Source organism: Carassius carassius, chromosome 2, assembly GCF_963082965.1.
Source record: "Carassius carassius chromosome 2, fCarCar2.1, whole genome shotgun sequence".
NCBI lineage: Eukaryota > Metazoa > Chordata > Actinopteri > Cypriniformes > Cyprinidae > Carassius > Carassius carassius.
In genome coordinates this window covers 38,456,514-38,478,443 of record NC_081756.1, presented here as the reverse complement: position 1 = coordinate 38,478,443, position 21,930 = coordinate 38,456,514, and the positions used below count along the sequence as shown (strand labels likewise).

At 37.9% G+C, this 21,930-nt stretch overlaps 1 long non-coding RNA gene across 1 annotated transcript; it reads left to right on the top strand.

Annotated features, from left to right (window-relative positions):
• Window positions 1-9,387: 9,387 nt before the first annotated feature.
• Window positions 9,388-20,240, top strand: LOC132109675 (uncharacterized). The gene is made up of 4 exons (XR_009424536.1): window positions 9,388-9,428; window positions 9,567-9,601; window positions 19,283-19,317; window positions 19,735-20,240. It is a non-coding gene; the product is annotated as an uncharacterized LOC132109675 (long non-coding RNA).
• Window positions 20,241-21,930: the final 1,690 nt, after the last annotated feature.

The following is a 21,930-nucleotide window of genomic DNA, read 5'->3' as shown; positions in this document are numbered from 1 at the left end:
ATTTCAAGCTTTCTGTAGATATATTTTTAATGTATATGACACACCACAATATTATGTTAATTAAAAAATTATACATTCATTATCATGAAAAAATTAAAGTGATGAGACGGCGCCTCCCTGTCATTAATGCACATTAATAATTTTTGCACAAACACTTGAATATGAGCTTTGTGGTTTTCACCCGCTCCAAGAGCGCTCCATCTCGAGTACAATTCATGCCAACAGCCATATAACTGCATATTCAGCAAGAATTCATGTTAAACATATTTAGCTTGATCAGAAGGTTGACTGCAAGAGTCGAGCGGGATGTTAAGAGTTTGTCTGTTTCTTTTACTGATTATTTTCGGGTTAAAGCATGATTTAAACAGATTCACACTCAATCGCTTTTGCAATAATGCGTTGAAACAAATCTGCTTTTGAAATCTTGAAGTTAATCGATCTGTTTAGATAAAATAACTGACAAAGATGTTATTTTCATCACAAACAAAATTTTCACAGAAGAAAGCAGCAATTAAAGATTAGTTTGGCTTGTGATATAGGGAAAAAAGTTTACACATAGCTTAAGCCACTTTGAAACTCTCTTGTTATTTTTTTTTATTATTATTATTATTATTTTATATGCAATGTTATGAACATAACATTTCAAACATACTGAAATACTTTATTCACGGAGTGAAGGCAGAGCGTGTTTCTGGTATCAGTGCGCGCGCAGGGGAAGTTGTTGCTTCTCACAGACTCTGCTGCGAGTGAGAGAGATGTTTCACCTGACGAAACGAAGACGACCACGCGAACACAAGCACAGCACATTCGCCAAAAATCAACCTGCAGCATTGCTCGTTCATCGACTCGCCAAGCTTTACTTTTGTAGGTCGCATGGCAGTAAATAATTCGATAATATGACCATGCAGTCAATACAGATATTTAATTAAAACATTAAAACAAGCAGGGCTGTAAAATAAAACAATAAAAAATGCACGGCAGATCTACACCGGACACAAGTGGAACGATCCAACAAAAGACAGCAGAACCCAGTGATGGATACACTGGACACGATCCCCATCAGTGAACTGATGCTCGTTCTGTTTATGATGAAATGATGTGTTCAGATGATTTGACACTAGGCCTATAGTGTGATGTCATCAAGTTTAGACACACTTTTCGCTGTGGGGCACAGATGACAACTTTCGCGTCTGGTGTAGACACACAGAAATTTTCTGCTCTATTTACAAACAAGTTCTAAAAAAAAAAAAAAAAAAGATATTACCCTACTGTAATGATTAAACCTTCGTAAACATCGGGAAGAAGGAGGCGGGAACCGGCGGACAATCAAATAACATTTTAATAACTCCAAAATAAACACAAAACAGTGCACCAGCCCCTCACGGACGACTGGTGCGCTCAAATAAAAACCAAAACACAACTAAAAGCCCAGGCCTAGTCCTCTCTCGTCCTTCACTGTCGTCGCTCCAGTTTTATATCCTTCCATCTCCTCTGTGGGACTCAAGACCGGTGGTGGGTCGCAGGTGTAGCGGATTTCCCAATCACTCCACCGGCCTCACTCGTGTTCCCACATCCCTCGGCCCCGCCCCACTCATCACACCTACTTTAAAAGCAAGTAAAGAAGGTTCCCTTTAAAATCACTTAAGTTGTCAATTACTAAAGCTATTTTTACATCGTGTGAATGTTGTTGATTATAATGAGAGAACTTGAGTTTAATCGTGAGGACGTTTTATTAATTCTTTAGAGTTTCAAAGATTTAATCGTGCCGGTTTAATTTTATTCGTTTATTGTTTTAGGCAAATTAGGCTTAAATAATGGGAACGAAATTATACAGTGCTTCACATTTAAACATGCAACAATTTCTTAATCAGTTTACAGACAAATGTCTTTTTCCCAAAAGGTTATGTCAAAATAAAGGACAGGTAACGAATAACAAAAATGAATGTTGTTTTATTAAAGGAAAAAATATATTTATATTTAAAATATAAATTAAAATATAGGCATGATATATTAAAATATTGACATTTTGCATATTAATCCATGTAGCCTACCCCCCTAAAATAGGCTACCACTTTTAATGCTCCGATGCAAAGTAAACCACAATTTCTTTTGAATAATATAACGCATAATTAATATAATATAAATAATACTGCACACCTTTTAAATGTGTCAAATCTAAAATATGGTTTAATACTATGTAGCTTAGAAAATATAAGCACAGACTCAGGCACAGGCTTGACATTTATCCTGCTTGAATTCGTTCTGAGAAATGCACATAACTTCATACCAAACTTTCATCTTTGAATATTAAATATTAAATATATTAAATATTTAAACTATAGTGTTTTTCTTTCATTATCCGTGACTAAAGCAGTCAAATGTAACACATCAGTGAGGCAAAACTGACGTCTATTTGCGAAAATGTGCTTTGATGCGCTTGTTTGATAACTTGTGGTTAAAGCGCCACTCAGCGGTCAAAGGTTGCAAATGCACTTTATACCGCCGCCGCCGCGGTACGTGCGGCGGTAAAAGAGGCGTTTTCAATGTCTACTTAGTGTATATATATATGCCTACATGTCATCGCATGTATCAGAATTAGGTTATCTATTTGCTTGCACGCAAACGGCTCCGTTTCATCTCGGAAACGCGTTCTGTCCTTGCGTTTGCCCTATTCCACCCTGTAAATAGCAAATCCGTCATGCCACGAGTGCAACTGGCTCTTAAAAGGAATGGAAGATGAGACTCTGATTGGTTTATTGCATGTTACGCCCCAAAAAACACCCATTACTCATTAAGAGAATAGGGACAACCCGTTTAGACCATGTGACCAGGAGCGCCAACTGTTTTTCCGTCATTAAAATAGCAAAAGTGGATTTGGACATGCCCTGAGTGCACCTGCCCTGTGCGCTTTACACTTTGCATTTAGATCGTTAAAATACGGCCCTTTAAATGCCCAACATTACTTCCGGGGAGTCATTTGCTCCCCCTTGTAGGTTTTTATTTATTAACGTTTCTTGCCCATTGGATTGTTTTTTAATTTAGTTTTTTTTAAATCCCTAGACATTGTGTTATATTTCTGAAACAGGTTATTTTATATTGAATAAATAATCTTGCAAGTCAAACAATTGGTTTGTTTGTGTGAACCTCTTTATGTGACGGGAACGAGCTGGCCGTGGCATAAATTGGGTAATCGTCACTGAGTTTAGTGTTTAATGTTGGATCATTATAAAGATCTAAGCCTCAAACATCAATGACAGATCGCTGTTTTTCAGTGGAAAGCATATAAAGACACACAAACAGGTGATCCAAAAGCAGTCTTTATTTTGGGTAAATCCAGAATCATAAATCGGTACGTGCGGCGGTAAAAGAGGCGTTTTCAATGTCTACTTAGTGTATATATATATGCCTACATGTCATCGCATGTATCAGAATTAGGTTATCTATTTGCTTGCACGCAAACGGCTCCGTTTCATCTCGGAAATGCGTTCTGTCCTTGTGTTTGCCCTATTCCACCCTGTAAATAGCAAATCCGTCATGCCACGAGTGCAACTGGCTCTTAAAAGGAATGGAAGATGAGACTCTGATTGGTTTATTGCATGTCACGCCCCAAAAAACACCCATTACTCATTAAGAGAATAGGGACAACCCGTTTAGACCATGTGACCAGGAGCGCCAACTGTTTTTCCGTCATTAAAATAGCAAAAGTGGATTTGGACATGCCCTGAGTGCACCTGCCCTGTGCGCTTTACACTTTGCATTTAGATCGTTAAAATACGGCCCTTTAAATGCCCAACATTACTTCCGGGGAGTCATTTGCTCCCCCTTGTAGGTTTTTATTTATTAACGTTTCTTGCCCATTGGATTGTTTTTTAATTTAGTTTTTTTTAAATCCCTAGACATTGTGTTATATTTCTGAAACAGGTTATTTTATATTGAATAAATAATCTTGCAAGTCAAACAATTGGTTTGTTTGTGTGAACCTCTTTATGTGACGGGAACGAGCTGGCCGTGGCATAAATTGGGTAATCGTCACTGAGTTTAGTGTTTAATGTTGCCCCGAGACCGGTACATCCTCGAAGACTAGATAGGAATTAGTTAGTTTTCTTTCAGACAGGAGCTGGAGTGGAGTCTCAGTTCATGGAGGTGAACCCATTCATCATTATTTGTATATAGGTTTTTTTGTGCTTTCCCTTAGCCCCACCCCTCACAAACCTACAATGTGTTTTGACTTATGGTAAGTCTTTGAGTTTTTTTCTGAATGAGTAGGTTACGCAACGGATGATTGTTGTTCCTTTTTGATGCAGTGTCTTATGGGAGGTATAGTTTTAGTAAACATGACCATCTCGCTTGCGTGAGCTGTTTGTGTGTGTTGTTGCAAAGGTGTTTGTTAGAACGAAGATGTCTAATGTGCTATAGATTTCTTCACTTCTCCCTCAGAATCTTTACTTGGGAGGTGTACAAAGGAGCAATTAGTACAAATTGCTGATCTTACTACACAAGATAAGAAACTGAAGGAAACGCTTGTGACAACTTTAAAACAATCACTCTTGGATCGAGGAGTTTTACAGGTAAGAACTGAGCCTATTCAAGTGAATCGTCTGTTTTCTCCTTGTGATGTTGAAAATGAACTGAATTTTCATACTCTGTCACTGCAAGAGAAACAGCTGTATTTGGATGCGTGAGGATTACGCTATGAGAGAGAGAGAGAGGTAGAAAGAGAATTTGCAGCAAGGAAATTAGAGCAACAATTATCTGTACGAAAATTAGAACTTGAGTTGGAGTGAGAATGGCAAGATTCAGTTAAGCTGAACCTGGATGCCCATGCACTGAACTCTCTGTTTGCACGTCAATGTTTACGAATAGATTAAATGAAAAAGGGAAAAAATATATCTTGACAAACTATATATCATTATAAAGATCTAAGCCTCAAACATCGATGACAGATCGCTGTTTTTCAGTGGAAAGCATATAAAGACACACAAACAGGTGATCCAAAAGCAGTCTTTATTTTGGGTAAATCCAGAATCATAAATCCAGCCAGGCAAAGTTTCAAAATCCAGGTAATCAGTCCAAAACAAGAAACACAAACATAGACCAGGGAACACGAAAAAGCAGGGTGACATTACACAAGGACTCCATTACAATGACAGAAACAAACATGGTATTATAAGATAGAAGAGTTTATTATGTTGAATGTGGCTTTATCTGCATGATTTCCATCTGTTTGAGCGCAAATCAGCATGCTATTACTGTGTAATCGCAGCTATCAATACCATCTATATGTGATTATTGACTTCATGGCGCATTTGTAAGATTACCATTTCTATTACTGGCCATCAGCACGTGATAATTGATAAAAACGTTATCAATTATGTGCTAAAAGTGATAACGCGATAAATGCTGCATTTCTAGCAATCTCAGGATGTACTGTAATTGGCATACATAGTTAAATCTTTTTTATTTTTATTACTCAAATTATTCTTATTGTATTTTTCTATAACTGAAAAACTATGCAGTGGTATGTTTAATGACTAATATAATTGTAGAACCCCTTCAATACAGTTGGTAAATGCTTTATATTTGGGGGAGCTGGGGGGTACTAGACATACTATCAGAAAAATGGTTGCAGAAATCAAATTTTTCATGGTATCTTCTTATAAAATTCAGTGTGGTACAATTTTTCTCAAGGCACTTAAGTGTCTATAACTTTTAATATTTTTTAGCATTATTAACTATGGTTGATAAAAGTAAAGCCCAAAGGGTCTTCTTTCCAAAGACACTGAAATTGGCTTACCAAGGACTTGCTGGTCATACCGGAGTCCGGAAATCATATGGTCATTTCATGTGACAGTTTTATTGGCCAAGAGTAAAAAGAAATGTAGCAAAATATATACAGTACAATCCTGTCACACGTGTCACATTACCGGTAAGCCCAATCAGAAAATACCAGCTGCTCCATTATAGCCTATCTCTGTGGTTTCCAACCCTTTTGAACATTTTATTATTGACTATGTTGGTCCTCTGCCATGATTTAGGGCTGATCACCAGTATCTTCTTACCATTATGTGCCAGACTACCCATCATCCTGTAGCTTACCCATTAAGGTCTATCACTACTAAGTCTATTTTTGGAAACCCTCACTAATTTCATGTCTATCTTTGGTATTCCCAAGATTATTCAATCAGATCAGGGTTAAATTTTTATGTCAACTCAGTTTTCAAAAGCCTTGTGTCAACCTTATCAACAGAGTCAGGGGGTTCTTGAAAGGTTTCATCAAGACTTGAAGTCTCTCTTATGGTCCTATTGTGTGGAACTTGATGCAGACTGGGAAGAGGGTCTCCCTTGGATGTTACTGGGTAAGCCTATACGTGAAGTAACCCAAGAAAGTATGGGCTTTAGTCTAAATGAATTAGTGTTTGGTCATGTAGAGCGAGGACCTACTGCTGTTTTACATTTACTCATTTATCATACGCTTTTATCCAAAGCGACTTACAATTGCTATATATGTCAGAAGTCGCACGCTTCTGGAGCAACTAGGGGTTAAGTGTCTTGCTCAGGGACACATTGGTGTCCCTGAGTGGATTCAAACCCGGGTCTCTCACACCAAAGGCATGTGTCTTATCCACTGCGCCAACACCACCTACCAGGATATTGGAAGGATTTCAAATGAAGTAACCAAAGAAAGTATGGGCTTTAGTCTAAATGAATTAGTGTTTGCTCATGCTCATGCTCATGCTCAAGTCTCAAACAAAAATGTTAAAAAAAATTGATAGGAAGGTTAAGTTTAGGAGTTTTCAGGTGGGTGATCAAGTATTGGCTTTTTTGCCTCTTCCTCAACCCATTCCATACCAAATTTACTGGACCTTACAGTATAGCTAAGCATCTTTCAGATAATATTTATCTGTTGAATACTCCTGATCATCGGAGAAAAGTTCAGGTTTGTCACACTAACCCTCTGAGGTCTAGGGGTTTTGGGGGCATGGAGAAGTTTTGAAATGGCCTGACTTGTGCTTTTTTCAGTTGCTAAAATTTTGAAGTCACTGAAATAAGGTCATAAAACACATACAGAACATTTGTTCATAAGAATGTCAAACCTGGAGCTTGTAGCCTAGATTTTTGCTTCAAAAGGATGTGAAAATCATCTTGTTTACTCACTCACAGAAAACAATAGATTGATTTAAATTTTTTAAGACACTTTTTGTTTCAAAAGGGCATATGCGAGTAGGTATCAACTATCATGAATATTAATGTATTAATTATAAACGACAAACAATGCTGTTCTTTGTTTGGTTTGTTTTTTGCAGAAAATCAGAAAAGAAGGATTTCAAATGAAGTAACCCAAGAAAGTATGGGCTTTAGTCTAAATGAATTAGTGTTTGGTCATGCAGTGCAAGGACCTACTGCTGTTTTAGCTGGTGAATGGTGTACTACTAAGCCTCCAGAAAGTATTGAGGACTATGTTGGTGGGTTTCACAATATTCACAATGTTATTGTGATTTACACCTGAAAAGACATAGGCCCGCATAATGAGCTGCATAATGAGCCTTTCATCATGACTAAGAGGGATGAGTTACAATAAAGAATGTGAGGACAAAATAAATGTATATATTTTTGTTTGTAGTTTATTTAGAATGTATTTAATTATCCCACGAAATAATTTGAGATTCACTTGCAATTGCAATTAAACAGTTTATTAGGTAAAACCAAAGATGAATTTTTAGCATCATCACTCCAGTCACTTGATCCTTTAGAAATCCTTCTAATATTCAGATTTTCTACCAAAAACAAAACAAAAGAACAGCATTGTTTGTCGTTTAGAATTAATACATTTATCATCACGTGTGTTAAATATAAGTTTTAATTTCTATATATACTGACTCCAAGTTTTTGAATGGTATCCCAGACAGCAGACGACTCCGATCCAGATCCGTTTTCAAATCGGCAAATCCGCGTTACAGTCACATCAGTTTCAGGGCTGTAACACGGATCCAGCCCAGGTGCAGTTTCAGTGGGCGGGAACTACAGTCGCAGAGCGGATCCGGGCCGCGTCCATGGAAACGAGCGCACGTTGTTTTTTTTTTTCTGGAGTTCAGAACAGGAGAAGACGTCAAGACGGTCGAGGAAAATACAGACTGCTCGCTGTCATCGTCTCCAAGGTATGACACACCGTGCGAACAAATTGTTCGACTAATAAATTAATGTTGTATTATGCAGTGTAACTTACTCAATAACCTAAAGGTTTGGTGTTTTTATTGATCCTTAGATCTGTGTCAGACTGTATTGTTGGCGAACACTAAGGCCTATGTTATCAGAGGACTTGCTAACGAAGAAAACGTCCAAAGGTCTGCAATTGTACATAATGAACAAATGTTTAACTTAATTACTTAATTTAAACTTTAGTTATTTTAACTCTTTCTATTTTTTTTTAAGATCGCTGCGTGGTAATTATAGTGAGCTAGCAACGTCTAAGTGCTAACTCTAAAAAAAGGATTAACGTTAGTTCACTTTTGAATTAAAATTTCCTTATTTTTGAGGAAAACATTCCAGAGTTTTTCTCTATAGTGGACTTAAGTGGGTTTCAATAGGGGGAACCCAGCCGGCACATGACCGACCTTCAATGTTGAAATAAGGTCAGTTGTAGTTTCAACGTTGAAACAATGTTGATTCAACGTTTAAAACCGAATGGTTGAAAAACTTACAGCACATGACCAACTTTCAACGTTAAAATATGGTTGAAATAAGGTCAGTTGTGGTTTCAACGTTGAAACAACGTTGATTCAACGTTTAAAGCCGAATGGTTGAAAAACTTCCAGCACATGACCAACTTTCAACGTTGAAATATGGTTGAAATAAGGTCAGTTGTTTTAATGAAACAACGTTAAAAATGTTTAATGCTAAATGGTTGAAAAAGGTTAAACTTTTAAATTATTTATATTAAATTATTTAAGATTATTATTATTTTAATTGTATTTTAAAATATTTTAGTCATGATACCTATTATAAAATCTAAAAGGCATATGTTAAATATTATGATCATTAACAGCAATAAAACTAAATACATTACGCTGCTTTATCACACTGAAACAACTCCTATTGGTAGTTTTGTTTTATTACTTTGATCATTATTGGTCAATCTGGCTGTCATTCAGGAAACTAGACAATGAATCGGTTCGCGCCTTTCTACATTTAAAAATATGACCGTTATTGTCGTCTTTCTGTGAGTGAGGCGGCTGACTGTGAGCTGCTGCTCATTATAACTGACTGCTCGGTCGGTCCCGAATTATTTAATATTTGCCTGTTAATTTGTTATTTTTTATTTTGAGCGAATTTATGTTGTGACATGTCAAAGGAGAACAAAAGCTGTGAACACAAGAAGGGTAGCCTATGATGTGTTCTGCGAGGTCCTGCAAACATACTGGCAAAATGAGGTAAGAAAATCGCTATCTTTATTGTCTTTTGAAAATAGTAAAATATAACCAGAGTTTACAAATGGGTAGCTTAAAGGACATGTAACCTGCAGAAGATAAATAAATACCTGTGTGTATTTTTGCATTGCTTTATCACAGATGATCAAGTTAGATGCTCACCTACTGTGTTGCTGGTAAGTTATGTGTTAATGTCGGTCTTTTAGAGATTTTTCCACATTTTACTGATATGAATCTGATGCATTAGGTGTCTTATTATGTTTTTATTCTAATAATAGTTTCAAAGTGTTTTCTGAAACATATAGGTGCAAATGTCGGTGCAATTTTAATGATTTAATGAAAATGAATTTAAAAATTAATTAGGATTGTTTAAAGCAGTGGTTCTCAGTGTCAGGCCCCTCTCTAGTGGTTACGCAGGTGAATCACTAAATTAAATATTAATATTAATACATTTGTATTTAATCTTTGAGTAAGGTTTTTTTTTGTACATTTAAGTACAGTTAATGTACAGTAAAGTTATGTAACTTTTGTTATAACGCATTTTAATTTAAACTTTATGTTTTCATTTACCTGTATGTAAGCACAGTGTAGTGTTAATGTTCAAACTGTATTTCCCATGGTAAAGTGGCTGACAACAATTAATATTCTTATTAGAATAAAACTGCCTCATTTTTTAACTGTAGAGCTGTAGCTGAATAGTTAGGCCTACTACGCTGCTGAAATTTAATGTTGGTTATTAGGGCGGAACTTAATATTTAATAAAAAATATTTTCAAGTGGTACTTGGTATAAAAAGTTAGAGAACCAATGGTTTAAAGAAATGGTATAAAATGAAATCCTGCTTTTTAAGAACTTTTCAGTAAACCATTTCTTCTTTCCCCTTTTTTTTTTTTGCTTCCGGCTTTGCTACCGTTCGGACGTTCTAGCTTACTGCTCTGCGCTTTGCTTCTTATTTCTGTACTTTTCTCAGATTTTTCTAAGATTTCTACATCAGCAGATCAGCACAGTGCTCAAACAACAGATTTTTTGGCACAAACGCTAAAACTAAAAACTCTTTGGGACTGGAATAATACTACAAAAAGAAAACTTTGCCTCCCACTGCCAGCAGCTTACATTCCAGAGAGGGGAAAACAACTGCCTACATTCAAACAGAAGAGAGAAAAAATGCCTCCTGTTGGATCTACCTGTTGCATGAACTGCTGCAAACTTCTACAAAGGATTGTGATTCTTGAAACAAAGTTACTTGCTGGAATTCCAAAACAGACGGAACACTTAGCAGATCGTCGTCATGGACCTTCTCAGCATACAGCCGGTGAGTCCCATGAATCTTATGGATCTCAACAGTTTATACCAAGTGTAGAGGAACAAGCCGAAACTGATCGCCACACTAATCAATGGCACAAACAGGGAGCGAGACCCAAAGGAACACGAGACATCAGATTGTCACGAGTTTCTCGTATTGCTGCCGTAGCTTCCTCTACCCCAGATTCGACTATGACAAGGCTTGTGAATACTGGCATTCAACCACCCCCTATACATCTTGAGAACAGATTTGAAGCATTAATGAATGTGGGTGAGGAATCCCCAAATGTATTTAAACATGGATCTGATCAGCCAGCAGCTAACATCGCTACTAACAGGCGCTCAAGGATGAGCAGACAGCGGCTTTCAGCTCAGAGCACAGCCGAGCCAAGGACTCTGATAGTGGGTGACTCTGTTATCAGAAACATCCGTAGCAGGACTACAACAACATGCTGCCTTCCTCAAGCAACGGTCTCTGATGTGAACAAGGAACTTCAGAACATTCTGATGAAGCACAAGACTGCAAATCGAATCATCATCCATGTGGGGAAGAATGATATTCGGAAAGAGCAGTCAGAACTCCTTAAGAAGGACTTCAGTGAACTCTTTGAAACACTTCGAAGACTCAAAGTTCAGTCGTTCATCAGTGGACCACTCCCAGCAAGGAGAACAAATATGTTTTCACGGTTGCTTGGGCTGAACACATGGCTACAAAGATCTTGTGATATAAAAGGAGTGAATTTCATTGACAACTTCAATCTTTTCTGGGGCCATAGACAGTTGTTTAAACCGGATGGCCTCCACCCAAACAAACTTGGTGCTAGAGTGTTTAAGGACAATATCTACTTTTCCCTCTGTCATCCTTCAGCAGAGTGTGTCAATCCATTCAGCACACACACACCGGGTCCGAGTCATCATGTGGTTGACATATCCCACAAGGACACTGATAACACCACACAGCCAAAACAAGCACTGCTCATGGACACTATCCCGACTGAGCCCTGCCCACAGACCTCCTCACAGACTGACTGTGATGTATCAAAACAGCTACAAGATTCAGCACCCAGAGATTACTTTCTGGAAAACAGCCAGGGAAGCCAGGACAACATATCACAGCCACCGGAAACACCAGAGACACAGCCCATCTCACCAGACACATTATCACTTTCTCCAGCATCTCCACGTCTGTGCTTCTCACAGAAAATGGAGGAATTGGTGTATGCTGGGACAAAACTCTCTCACTCATTTGCTGCAAGCCCGCAGATATCACAAAAAAAACGGCAGGCCCCAAAACCACCAAAGCCTGTGGTCCCTGCCCCCCCAAGAGCTCTTCGACCACTGCCACAACACGAGGGCCCAAACCCTCTATCTGCATCAAGTTAGCATCTTTAAACATTCGCTCACTAAAAAATAAATCATTTCTAATCAATGACTTTATAACCACAAACAATCTGGATTTTATGTTTCTAAACGAAACATGGCTTGAAGACAGCTGCAATGCAACATTCCTCAATGAAGCAGCCCCTCCTAACTTCACTTACATGAGTGTCTGCAGGACTGTTAGGAGTGGTGGGGGTGTAGCTGCTATATTTAAAGATGTCTATCAATGCACGCAAGTGTCATTTGGTCAGTACTTGTCTTTTTAATATCTAGGGATTGTGCTGAAAGGTGCTCCACGGATTCTGTTTATTATTATTTACAGGCCTCCAAAATACTCTCCAGCCTTTGTTGAAGAGGTCACAGAAATGTTATCAATGATTTCCTCAGAGTTTAACTGTTTTGCTATTGCAGGGGATTTTAATATTCACATAGATAATTCAGAAAACAAAACTACAAAAGAAATGATAACGGTTCTAAACACTTTTGACTTGACTCAGCATGTGCATGGACCCACACACAAAGGTGGACACACTCTAGACTTAATCATCAGTAGGGGTCTAAACATTTCATCCATTGTTATTAAGGACATAGCACTATCTGATCACTTCTGTATTTTCTTTGATATTTTGATGTCTGCTACAACTGAATCTAGATCGGTCTCTGTCAGAAGGAGATGCATAAACGAGAACACAAGTGTACTATTTATGGAGGCTATATCTTTAACACCAAGCATTTCTGCAGACTCTGTTGATACTCTCCTTGATTCATTCAACTCAAAAGTTAAGAATGTTATTGATGATATTGCTTCAATAATAATCAGTAAGAAAACAAACAGACAGAAATCAGTTTGGAGAAGATCAACAGCAGTTCAGACTATGAAAAGACAATGCAGAAAAGCAGAGCGGATGTGGCGGAAGACAAAACTTGAAATTCACTATAGCATCTACAAAGACAGCCTTCATGCTTTTAATGTGAAACTAGCCACAGCTAGACAGAATTTCTTCTCAAACCTTATAAACAGTAACTTAAATAACACTCGTACTCTTTTTGCCACTGTTGAGAGACTGACAAACCCCCCAAGTCAGATTCCCAGTGAAATGCTATCAGACAGCAAATGCAATGAGTTTGCATCCTTCTTTTCTGAGAAGTTTATCAATATCAGGAACATGCTGCCTTCCTCAAGCAACGGTCTCTGATGTGAACAAGGAACTTCAGAACATTCTGGTGAAGCACAAGACTGCAAATCGAATCATCATCCATGTGGGGAAGAATGATATTCGGAAAGAGCAGTCAGAACTCCTTAAGAAGGACTTCAGTGAACTCTTTGAAACACTTCGAAGACTCAAAGTTCAGTCGTTCATCAGTGGACCACTCCCAGCAAGGAGAACAAATATGTTTTCACGGTTGCTTGGGCTGAACACATGGCTACAAAGATCTTGTAATATAAAAGGAGTGAATTTCATTGACAACTTCAATCTTTTCTGGGGCCATAGACAGTTGTTTAAACCGGATGGCCTCCACCCAAACAAACTTGGTGCTAGAGTGTTTAAGGACAATATCTACTTTTCCCTCTGTCATCCTTCAGCAGAGTGTGTCAATCCAATCAGCACACACACACCGGGTCCGAGTCATCATGTTGTTGACATATCCCACAAGGACACTGATAACACCACACAGCCAAAACAAGCACTGCTCATGGACACTATCCCGACTGAGCCCTGCCCACAGACCTCCTCACAGACTGACTGTGATGTATCAAAACAGCTACAAGATTCAGCACCCAGAGATTACTTTCTGGAAAACAGCCAGGGAAGCCAGGACAACATATCACAGCCACCGGAAACACCAGAGACACAGCCCATCTCACCAGACACATTATCACTTTCTCCAGCATCTCCACTTCTGTGCTTCTCACAGAAAATGGAGGAATTGGTGTATGCTGGGACAAAACTCTCTCACTCATTTGCTGCAAGCCCGCAGATATCACAAAAAAACGGCAGGCCCCAAAACCAACAAAGCCTGTGGTCCCTGCCCCCCCAAGAGCTCTTCGACCACTGCCACAACACCAGGGCCCAAACCCTCTATCTGCATCAAGTTAGCATCTTTAAACATTCGCTCACTAAAAAATAAATCATTTCTAATCAATGACTTTATAACCACAAACAATCTGGATTTTATGTTTCTAAACGAAACATGGCTTGAAGACAGCTGCAATGCAACATTCCTTAATGAAGCAGCCCCTCCTAACTTCACTTACATGAGTGTCTGCAGGACTGTTAGGAGAGGTGGGGGTGTAGCTGCTATATTTAAAGATGTCTATCAATGCAAGCAAGTGTCATTTGGTCAGTACTTGTCTTTTGAATATCTAGGGATTGTGCTGAAAGGTGCTCCACGGATTCTGTTTATTATTATTTACAGGCCTCCAAAATACTCTCCAGCCTTTGTTGAAGAGGTCACAGAAATGTTATCAATGATTTCCTCAGAGTTTAACTGTTTTGCTATTGCAGGGGATTTTAATATTCACATAGATAATTCAGAAAACAAAACTACAAAAGAAATGATAACGGTTCTAAACACTTTTGACTTGACTCAGCATGTGCATGGACCCACACACAAAGGTGGACACACTCTAGACTTAATCATCAGTAGGGGTCTAAACATTTCATCCATTGTTATTAAGGACATAGCACTATCTGATCACTTCTGTATTTTCTTTGATATTTTGATGTCTGCTACAACTGAATCTAGATCGGTCTCTGTCAGAAGGAGATGCATAAACGAGAACACAAGTGTACTATTTATGGAGGCTATATCTTTAACACCAAGCATTTCTGCAGACTCTGTTGATACTCTCCTTGATTCATTCAACTCAAAAGTTAAGAATGTTATTGATGATATTGCTTCAATAATAATCAGTAAGAAAACAAACAGACAGAAATCAGTTTGGAGAAGATCAACAGCAGTTCAGACTATGAAAAGACAATGCAGAAAAGCAGAGCGGATGTGGCGGAAGACAAAACTTGAAATTCACTATAGCATCTACAAAGACAGCCTTCATGCTTTTAATGTGAAACTAGCCACAGCTAGACAGAATTTCTTCTCAAACCTTATAAACAGTAACTTAAATAACACTCGTACTCTTTTTGCCACTGTTGAGAGACTGACAAACCCCCCAAGTCAGATTCCCAGTGAAATGCTATCAGACAGCAAATGCAATGAGTTTGCATCCTTCTTTTCTGAGAAGTTTATCAATATCAGGAACATGCTGCCTTCCTCAAGCAACGGTCTCTGATGTGAACAAGGAACTTCAGAACATTCTGATGAAGCACAAGACTGCAAATCGAATCATCATCCATGTGGGGAAGAATGATATTCGGAAAGAGCAGTCAGAACTCCTTAAGAAGGACTTCAGTGAACTCTTTGAAACACTTCGAAGACTCAAAGTTCAGTCGTTCATCAGTGGACCACTCCCAGCAAGGAGAACAAATATGTTTTCACGGTTGCTTGGGCTGAACACATGGCTACAAAGATCTTGTAATATAAAAGGAGTGAATTTCATTGACCACTTCAATCTTTTCTGGGGCCATAGACAGTTGTTTAAACCGGATGGCCTCCACCCAAACAAATTTGGTGCTAGAGTGTTTAAGGACAATATCTACTTTTCCCTCTGTCATCCTTCAGCAGAGTGTGTCAATCCATTCAGCACACACACACCGGGTCCGAGTCATCATGTGGTTGACATATCCCACAAGGACACTGATAACACCACACAGCCAAAACAAGCACTGCTCATGGACACTATCCCGACTGAGCCCTGCCCACAGACCTCCTCACAGACTGACTGTGATGTATCAAAACAGCTACAAGATTCAGCACCCAGAGATTACTTTCTGGAAAACAGCCAGGGAAGCCAGGACAACATATCACAGCCACCGGAAACACCAGAGACACAGCCCATCTCACCAGACACATTATCACTTTCTCCAGCATCTCCACGTCTGTGCTTCTCACAGAAAATGGAGGAATTGGTGTATGCTGGGACAAAACTCTCTCACTCATTTGCTGCAAGCCCGCAGATATCACAAAAAAAACGGCAGGCCCCAAAACCACCAAAGCCTGTGGTCCCTGCCCCCCCAAGAGCTCTTCGACCACTGCCACAACACCAGGGCCCAAACCCTCTATCTGCATCAAGTTAGCATCTGTAAACATTCGCTCACTAAAAAATAAATCATTTCTAATCAATGACTTTATAACCACAAACAATCTGGATTTTATGTTTCTAAACGAAACATGGCTTGAAGACAGCTGCAATGCAACATTCCTTAATGAAGCAGCCCCTCCTAACTTCACTTACATGAGTGTCTGCAGGACTGTTAGGAGAGGTGGGGGTGTAGCTGCTATATTTAAAGATGTCTATCAATGCAAGCAAGTGTCATTTGGTCAGTACTTGTCTTTTGAATATCTAGGGATTGTGCTGAAAGGTGCTCCACGGATTCTGTTTATTATTATTTACAGGCCTCCAAAATACTCTCCAGCCTTTGTTGAAGAGGTCACAGAAATGTTATCAATGATTTCCTCAGAGTTTAACTGTTTTGCTATTGCAGGGGATTTTAATATTCACATAGATAATTCAGAAAACAAAACTACAAAAGAAATGATAACGGTTCTAAACACTTTTGACTTGACTCAGCATGTGCATGGACCCACACACAAAGGTGGACACACTCTAGACTTAATCATCAGTAGGGGTCTAAACATTTCATCCATTGTTATTAAGAACATAGCACTATCTGATCACTTCTGTATTTTCTTTGATATTTTGATGTCTGCTACAACTGAATCTAGATTGGTCTCTGTCAGAAGGAGATGCATAAACGAGAACACAAGTGTACTATTTATGGAGGCTATATCTTTAACACCAAGCATTTCTGCAGACTCTGTTGATACTCTCCTTGATTCATTCAACTCAAAAGTTAAGAATGTTATTGATGATATTGCTTCAATAATAATCAGTAAGAAAACAAACAGACAGAAATCAGTTTGGAGAAGATCAACAGCAGTTCAGACTATGAAAAGACAATGCAGAAAAGCAGAGCGGATGTGGCGGAAGACAAAACTTGAAATTCACTATAGCATCTACAAAGACAGCCTTCATGCTTTTAATGTGAAACTAGCCACAGCTAGACAGAATTTCTTCTCAAACCTTATAAACAGTAACTTAAATAACACTCGTACTCTTTTTGCCTCTGTTGAGAGACTGACAAACCCCCCAAGTCAGATTCCCAGTGAAATGCTATCAGACAGCAAATGCAATGAGTTTGCATCCTTCTTTTCTGAGAAGTTTATCAATATCAGGAAGGCGATTAGCACATCCTCAAGTAATGCAGAGGTCAGACAGATTAGGCCACAATATCAAAAAGATACTATGTCGATTTTTGAAGCAATTGATAGCAAAATTCTGGAAGACATAGTGCAGCACCTAAAATCGTCAACCTGCTATCTTGACACACTTCCCACATCGTTTTTCAAAAATGTGATTAACTGCTTAGAAGCAGATCTTTTAGAATTGGTGAACGCCTCACTTCTTTCTGGGACATTTCCAAACTCCTTAAAAATTTAGTTGTTAAGCCCCTCCTGAAAAATAGCAATCTTGATAACACCATTTTGAGCAATTTTAGACCAATATCTAATCTTCCTTTTATAGGTAAAATTATAGAAAAGGTCGTTTTTAATCAGCTGAACAAATACTTAAACTCAAATGGATACCTGGACAATTTTCAATCTGGTTTTCGACCGCATCACAGCACAGAGACAGTGCTGCGTTTGACACTGTCGATCATAACATACTACTAGAGAGACTGGAAAACTGGGTCAGGCTTTCTGGGATGGTACTCAAATGGTTCAGGTCATACTTAGAAGGGAGAGGTTATTATGTGAGTCTAGGAGAGCATAAGTCTAAGTGGACGTCCATGACATGTGGAGTCCCACAAGGGTCAATTCTTGCACCTCTCTTGTTTAGCCTGTATATGCTTCCCCTAAGTCAAATAATGAGAAAGAACCAAATTGCCTATCACAGCTATGCTGATGATACCCAGATTTACCTAGCCTTATCTCCAAATGACTACAGCCCAATTGACTCCCTCTGCCAATGCATTGATGAAATTAATAGTTGGATGTGCCAGAACTTTCTTCAGTTAAACAAGGAAAAAACTGAAGTCATTGCATTTGGAAACAAAGATGAAGTGTTCAAGGTGAATGCATACCTTAACTCTAGGGGTCAAACAACTAAAAATCAAGTCAGGAATCTTGGTGTGATTCTGGAGACAGACCTTAGTTTCAATAGTCATGTCAAAGCAGTAACTAAATCAGCATACTATCATTTAAAAAACATTGCAAGAATTAGATCTTATGTTTCCAGCCAAGACTTGGAGAAACTTGTTCATGCCTTCATCACCAGCAGGGTGGACTATTGTAATGGGCTCCTCACCGGCATTCCCAAAAAGACAATTAGACAGCTGCAGCTCATCCAGAACGCTGCTGCCAGGATTCTGACTAGAACCAGAAAATCTGAGCATATCACACCAGTCCTCAGGTCCTTACACTGGCTTCCAGTTACATTTAGGATTGATTTTAAAGTACTTTTACTCGTATATAAGTCACTAAATGACCTAGGACCGAAATATATTGCAGATATGCTCACTGAATATAAACCTAACAGAGCACTCAGATCATTAGGATCGAGTCAGTTAGAAATACCAAGGGTTCACACAAAACAAGGGGAGTCCTCCTTTAGTTACTATGCCGCCCGCAGTTGGAATCAGCTTCCAGAAGAGATCAGATGTGCTAAAACACTAGTCACATTTAAATCAAGACTTAAAACTCATCTGTTTAGCTGTGCACTTATTGAATGAGCACTGTGCAATGTCCGAACTGATTGCAATATATATTTTCACTGTTTTTTTTATTTTATTTTATGTAAAATCATTTTCTAACTGTTTTAAATTCATTTTAAATAAGTACAGTTTTAATAATTTTAAAAGTTTTAAAATTGCTTGTTTTATTCTTGTGATTATTTGTCTTCATTACTATTTTACTTTCTTTTATGTAAAGCACTTTGAATTACCATTGTGTACGAAATGTGCTATATAAATAAACTTGCCTTGCCTTGCCTTGTAGAGTCATCAAGGATCCAGCTTGTTCTTGAAACATTGGTAAGAAATTGTTCATCTGCTACATTGCACTGTCACTTCTGGTAGAGATGCTTTGACCTTGTGTGATAGGTTTTGATTGTACTTAGTTTAATAAAAATTTTCTGAATTAGATTTTACTTGTTTTACTATACTGTAATGCTAGTGTTCTGATTAAAACAGTGTAACTGGGGCCTCTGAAAACACTGCTTGTGAATAATTTGTAAATTGTAAACTCATCTGAATACATTAAATAAGTGTTTAATGAATAGTGTTGTCCACTTTGTTTTCAATCTCACTGTTACTGAACTGTAAAGTGAAAATACTGTGTGATTTATTTTGTATTCAGTTTTCAGTTAAATATATTTCAAAATATCAAAGTTATTGTGAAACATTGTGAACATACCTAAACTCACTGGTTAAATCTTGTGTGCCCTCCAGAAGTTTGCGCTCTGCAAGTGAACGACGCCTTGTGGTGCCATCCCAAAGAGGTTCAAATCACTCTCAAGGACCTTTTCCTGGACTGTGCCCAGCTGGTGGAATGACCTCCCAATCTCAATTCGTACAGCTGAGTCTTTACTCATTTTCAAGAAACATCTAAAGACCCATCTTTTTCGCCAGCACTTAACCAGCTAATACTAGCACTTTTCCTTCTTTTCTTGTCTTTCATATTTAAAAAAAAAAAAAAAAACCTGGCTATGCATTCTGTACTACACTAACTGAGACTTGTCATGGCACTTGTATACTGTTGTTGTTCTCTTGTTGACCTGACTGCTTCTATTGTTCTCATTTGTAAGTAGCTTTGGATAAAAGTGTCTAATTAAATGTAAATGTTTATACAGGACGGTACAGAAAGGGCACAAGTGGGAGAGAGTGGAGGGGATGGCGTCAGAATGGACCTAGTGCTGGGACTCTTTCAAGGATCACCCAAAGCACAACCACACTGTATGCACGAGGCTGTTGGTTCTAACACTTTAGAGTCCCCTTTGGTAGAAATCTCATTCTGCATTCCCCATGGTAAAGAAGACACAGTTTGGGGGGTTCCCATTAGAAATCACTATCCCATTAGAAAGCCTAATTATTTTACAAAAACCTTTAAATATTATTGTATTTGGATTGTTCTACTACATGTTTTTAACAGTACATCCATGCATACTCTGCAAAAATAAAGTTTGGGATTATTTTCATCTGTTTTATACAGTATGTTTCCAAAATAAAACTGCTGTTTTACAATTTTGAGCATGTGGTAGTTTATTGAAGTTGATTGTAAAGTCATTGCTGCCAGTCATTTGAATGTTAACCTTTATCATGTACTGTTGATCTAAATGCAAACTAGGATCTAATTGATCATACAAGTGTGTATTTATACATGGTGCCAGGTACGACGGTGAAACAACATCGTGTTATCAACGTTGATTAACATTTCAAAATCAACACCTCATTCAGAGTTAATCCAAGGTCTGCAAAGCGACCGTAATTCACCCGCGATGAAGGTAAGACGGTGAATCAACGTCGTGATTTCAACCGTGCATCAACGTCGCGATTTCTACGGTGAATCAACGTCGTGATTTCAACCATGCATCAACGTCGCGATTTCAACGGTGAATCAATGTCGTGATTTCAATGGTGAATCAACGTCGTGATTTCAAGGTTGATCCAATTTGCAAAATCGAAAGGTAATTCAACGTTGATTCAACCATGGTACCTGACGTTGTTTCAACGTTGAAATACCGGCTGGGAAGGTCCAAATTGCAGCTCCAGTGCAGTTTCAAAGGGCTGTACACGATCAGCTGAGGAAATGCTTGAATTTTGGATCTGTTTCCAACAGAACTGAACTGCACAGAGTACACGTGTGCATTGCAGAGCTATGCAAGACAAGCATTTGAGGACAAACCCAAATAATTGTCGTTCCTTTTTTTTTTTAGGAAATGACCGATCGTTTCGCTAGATAAGACCCTTCTTACTCGTCTGGGATTATGTTTTGAAGCTGCAATTTGGACCTCACTGAAGTCCACTATAAAGAGAGAAACCCTGGAATGTTTTCCTCAAGCCTTAATTTCTTTTTAAATAATTAAAGGGAGTAAATTATGAGTAAATTAATTTAGAATTAAGCTAATACTTTAAGACTGCTTGAATTTATTTGATCAAATGTAAAGTTAAAAGTAATATTGTGAAATATTATTAAAATTTTAAATAATTATTTTCTGTTTAAATGTATTTTAAGATGTAGTTTATTCCTGTAAATTTTCAGCATCATTACTGCAGTCTTCAGAGCATGATCCTTCAGAAATTATTCCAAAATGCAGGTTGAGTGCTGGATTTATTTTGGTACTCAGTTATCAATATGGTTCTTATTAAAAAAAAAAGTTTTTGCTGCTTAAAGAATCATTTTTATGATTCTTTGGTGAACAGAAAGTTCAAAAGAACATATTTTATATATATATATATATATATATATATATATATATATATATATATATTTTGCAACATTATAAATGTTTTACTTCTATCAATTTAATGCCTATATGCTGATTGATAAACACACATATCAAACATTTGAATGGTTGTATATCATTATTTTTGAATATATTAAAGAGTATAACTGTTTTAAATATTGATAATAATAATCAGAAATGT